The following is a 5,459-nucleotide window of genomic DNA, read 5'->3' on the forward strand; positions in this document are numbered from 1 at the left end:
ACTGTATAAACTGCCATCTGCATGGTCTGGATGAACTAGGGGTTCTACATCAGGTTGTACATGGGCATACAGGACCTGAGTTTGGATCTGGGACTGTTTCCCCCAGTTCTTACTGTTTTCACACTTTAATAAGTCAAGTTTGTTTCATCTACACTTCATATGAGAATGTCTCAAACACTAATCAGGCTAGAACTGGTGTGTGGATACAAACTGAAATCCAACAGAAAGTGTGTAGAGTTATCCTGGGTGTCAGTCTGTTTCTGAACTCTTACCAACTCCTTAATGGTACTGTCATGTCATGGCTTCATAATGAGAGCAATGGAGTTGTCAAACTGTTTGCTGCATTTTCACTGGGGTATAAATATGAGGTGACACACAAGCCAAGTTCCCATAGTCATCCATCACTATGGGAAAGACCTGAGACTACAGTAATGATGTGCGACAAAAGGTTGTTGAGCCGCACAAATCAGGAAATGGCTATAAGAAAATAGCTCAAAGGTTGAAAATGCAAATTTCCACTATCAGGGCAATAATGAAGAAGTGTTAAGCAACAGGAGATGTTAACAATCGGCCTGGAAGAGGACGTGTCTATATTGACGCCACGCACACTGAGGAAGATGGTTCGAGTGGCCAAAAAAAATCTACAAGGATCACAGCTGGAGAATTGCAGACGTTAGTTGGGTCTTGGGGTCAGAAAGTCTCCAAAACTACGATCAGACGCCGCCTACATAACCATAAGTTGTTTGGGAGGGTTGCCATAAAAAAACAACTTTGCTGTCATCAAACAACAAACTCAAGTGCCTACAGTTTGCCAATACTGGAACTTTCAATGGGACTGGGTTCTATGGTCAGATGAGACCTAAATAGAGCTTTTTGGAAACAAACACCAGTGGTGGGTTTGACATAGACAGAAAGATATCCATGCAGAAAAGTACCTCATCCCCACTGTGAAGTATGGTGGTGGATCTTTTATGTTGTGGGCCTGTTTTTCTTCCAAAGGCCCTGGACAACTTGTTAGGATACATATTATCATGGACTCTATCAAGTACCAGCAGATATTAAATCAAAACCTGACTGCTTCTACTAGGAAGCTTAAACTGGGCCGTGGTTGGATCTTCCAGCAGGACAATGATCCAAAGCACACCTCAAAATCAACACAAAAAATGGTTCACTGACCCCAGAATCAATGTTTTACCATGGCCATCCCAGTCCCCTGGCCTAAACCCCATAGAACACCTGTGGGATGAGCTGAAGAGGAGAGTCCACCAGCGTGGACCTCGGAATCTGAAGGATCTGGAGAGATTCTGTATGGAGGAATGGTCTCAGATCCCTTCTCAAAATGTATGAAATAAAACATTTTCCTCATCAATCTACGCACAATACCCCATAATGACAAAGCAAAAACAGGTTTTTATAGATACATTTAATCAATTTTAGAATAAGGCTGTAAAGTAACAAAATGTGTAAAAAGTCAAGGGGTCTGAATACTTTCTGAATGCACCGTATCCTATAAAAGAAGCAGCAAAGAATAAATGCAGAACTGTGTGGTGGAAATGCTACCCTTAATCAATAATGAGGAGAGGCAAAATGAATAATCAATCAAGGTATTACTTTCATTAAAATACTTGTTCTAACAAGGAGGCTGGTCGCCCCACCCCTACAGGTGGTGGAGTGAGAGTCCCCTGAGTGGAGTTAGCTTCTGGGTTATATACTGTCTCAGGATAGGTGCAACCTCAGAGATGATGTACAATGGTTCCAAACACCAACCCCACACATCCTGTGTCAGACCTTGGGCCCCAAATACAAATAACTTGTTGTTTTGTTCAGTACTAAGCACATTTGTTGTTACTTTGTTCTCTCCACTAGTTCAAGGTGGAAAACTATCTCCCCCTAGGAGGAAGTGACTGATGCACAGACACTGTGGAGACAAGTGATTGGTTCCCCATTAATCACGCCATCCCTTCACATGGATTGCAATAAAGACACACAGTTCACATATGGAAAGCATGTTTCCTTCTGACCTCCTTTTCCACGCTGCTTGCTGATATTCTGCATAGCAACAGGGACATGTGATAGAAAAGCCTGACTTCTCCCCTCTCTGGACCCCAGGTGATTGAGGCCCATATGGGAGGAAGTGCAGCTGCCAACACCAGTCCGAAAGAAGACATTCTAATAACAAGAGTTTCAACAGTTCAATCATATAAGCATATTCTGCAGATAAAACATCTTAATTATCTTTGTTACTTAGCTTATATGACAATCTCAAGCCCAATGCTTAGGCTTAAAGAAGGATATTTTAGTACACAAGCATTAGTAAGGTTTAACAGAACATTTCCCTCACAACTGTGCAAAATCTCCATGATCTAAAGTCAAACATTTGGCCTTCTAACAATCTCTAATCACAGAATAGCTGTGATATATTGGCCATATACCACAAACTCCCGAGGTGCCTTATTGCTATTATAAACTGGTTACCAACGTAATTAGAGTGTTGCGTCGAGCCTAAGAACAACCCTTAGCCGTGGTATATTGACCATATACCACACCTCCTTGGGCTTTAGTGCTTAAATAATAAAACTGGTCCATTTGGTCCTTTAATGCACCTGATGAAATAAGACTGAAGTATTGTCAAACATCTTGTGATGTTAAAAGGTACATTGGTGAGTCACAGTGTACGCTGCTCTAGCAAACACAAAGACGCCTGGCGCTATACATTCAAGGTGGCATTCCTTAGGTAGGTTGGCTGGCAGGTGTACCCATGTGGAAAATGCACAATATTAGTATAGAATATCAAGACATTAGCTTCACAATCAGGTCATGGTAAAATGCACTTTGAACTGCATTCTTCATAAGACGTGTGCTACATAAATACATTTGGATTTGATATCGACTCGTTTCCAGGGGCCTGGGGGGGTTCTTCACTACCCCAGACCCCCTCCTGAGAATTTGTTGTCCCTGAGTAATAAAATAAGTTCCAGATATCACAGTATAGCATATCAAGTAAAGAGCATTACACTCAGATTACAGTATAGCATATCAAGTAAAGTGCATTACACTCAGATTACAGTATAGCATATCAAGTAAAAAGCATTACACTCAGATTACAGTATAGCATATCAAGTAAAGAGCATTACACTCAGATTACAGTATAGCATATCAAGAAAAGAGCATTACACTCAGATTATAGTATATCAAGTAAAGAGCATTACACTCAGATTACAGTATAGCATATCAAGAAAAGAGCATTACACTCAGATTATAGTATATCAAGTAAAGAGCATTACACTCAGATTACAGTATAGCATATCAAGTAAAGAGCATTACACTCAGATTATAGTATATCAAGTAAAGAGCATTACACTCAGATTACAGTATAGCATATCAAGTAAAGAGCATTACACTCAGATTACAGTAAAAAGCAGCCTTAAAGGCTGTCCAAATTAACAGTTTTGTAACAGTAATGCTATCAAGTAGTTTCCAGGGGTTGCTACACTACCTCATCCTGAGAATTCATCTCCCCTGGGAAATAGGTCAGTCCTTCCGGGGCATTTGGGGCCAGGCCTGGGATAGAGGGAGGTCCCTCAGTAGCTTTGGGGACAGGGCCTGGGGTAGAGGGAGGTCCCTCAGTAGCTTTTGGGACAGGGCCTGGGGTAGAGGGAGGTCCCTCAGTAGCTTTGGGGACAGGGCCTGGGGTAGAGGGAGGTCCCTCAGTAGCTTTGGGGACAGGGCCTGGGGTAGAGGGAGGACCCTCGGTAGCGTTGGAGACAGGGCCTGGGGTAGAGGGAGGACCCTCAGTAGCGTTGGAGACAGGGTCTGGGGTAGAGGGAGGTCTCTCAGTAGCGTTGGGGACAGGGCCTGGGGTAGAGGGAGGTCTCTCAGTAGCGTTGGAGACAGGGCCTGGGGTAGAGGGAGGACCCTCAGTAGCGTTGGGGACAGGGCCTGGGGTAGAGGGAGGTCTCTCAGTAGCGTTGGAGACAGGGCCTGGGGTAGAGGGAGGTCTCTCAGTAGCGTTGGAGACAGGGCCTGGGGTAGAGGGAGGACCCTCAGTAGCGTTGGGGACAGGGCCTGGGGTAGAGGGAGGACCCTCAGTAGCGTTGGAGACAGGGCCTGGGGTAGAGGGAGGTCTCTCAGTAGCTTTGGAGACAGGGCCTGGGGTAGAGGGAGGTCTCTCAGTAGCGTTGGAGACAGGGCCTGGGGTAGAGGGAGGACCCTCAGTAGCGTTGGGGACAGGGCCTGGGGTAGAGGGAGGACCCTCAGTAGCGTTGGAGACAGGGCCTGGGGTAGAGGGAGGTCTCTCAGTAGCGTTGGAGACAGGGCCTGGGGTAGAGGGGAGGTCTCTCAGTAGCGTTGGAGACAGGGCCTGGGGTAGAGGGAGGTCTCTCAGTAGCGTTGGAGACAGGGCCTGGGGTAGAGGGAGGACCCTCAGTAGCGTTGGAGACAGGGCCTGGGGTAGAGGGAGGTCTCTCAGTAGCGTTGGAGACAGGGCCTGGGGTAGAGGGAGGTCTCTCAGTAGCGTTGGAGACAGGGCCTGGGGTAGAGGGAGGTCTCTCAGTAGCGTTGGAGACAGGGCCTGGGGTAGAGGGAGGTCTCTCAGTAGCGTTGGAGACAGGGTCTGGGGTAGAGGGGAGGTCTCTCAGTAGCGTTGGAGACAGGGTCTGGGGAAACTGAAGGTCTATCAGTAGCTTTGGGTGGAAGTCCTTCCAGGGCTTTGGGGCTAAGGCCTGGAGTAACAGAACATCAATATGTGGCATTGGGGGCTTGGCCTGGGGCAGAAAGAGGTCTTTCCAGAGCTCTGATGACAGCGGGCGTATCTGATAAAAAAATAAACACGTGGCACTGTCCCACTCTTGTCTTTTTCCATTTCGGACTCATACTCCTTATCCTGTTCCACGTGGATCATTCACCCCTTGCTCCAACATCTCATTACACCCCTCATCATTAGGATCAGCAGGACTCTCTTGGTGCTCTTCTGGAATCATAGTGATTGCTCTCTCAGTCTCGTGCTGGGGGCGTGATCTGAGTTCTGGACGGTAACATCGTTGACATTTTGAACAAATCTTTTTGCGAGAGAGACAGAGAAAACAGATCCCCACCAAAAATATGATCCCCACCGAAACCGCTAGACCCACTATATAAATGCTACATGTTACAGCCTCCTCGGGTTGCTTTTCTTCAACTTTGGGACTGACAGTGAGATTGAAAGAGTCTGGACGTCCTCTCTGTCTCAGCCTATCAGTAGCGGTGCTGAAGAAGCACTGGTATACCCCCTGATCAGAGGGGCACAAGTCAGTGATGGTGACGGAATGGTCTCCGTGTTGGGAACCACTCAAGGATACAGATGCCCTGTCCTTAAACCCATGGCCAAAGAAAAAATGCCCTGCCTTGACTTTCAGCACAGTCTCTCCATCCTTTTCCCAATAGATGTCAGCAGTTTGGTTAACGGTTAAGCCATGGCAGGT

The sequence above is a fragment of the Salmo salar genome, chromosome 18, assembly GCF_965601325.2.
Source record: "Salmo salar chromosome 18, fSalSal1, whole genome shotgun sequence".
Taxonomy (NCBI): Eukaryota; Metazoa; Chordata; class Actinopteri; order Salmoniformes; family Salmonidae; genus Salmo; species Salmo salar.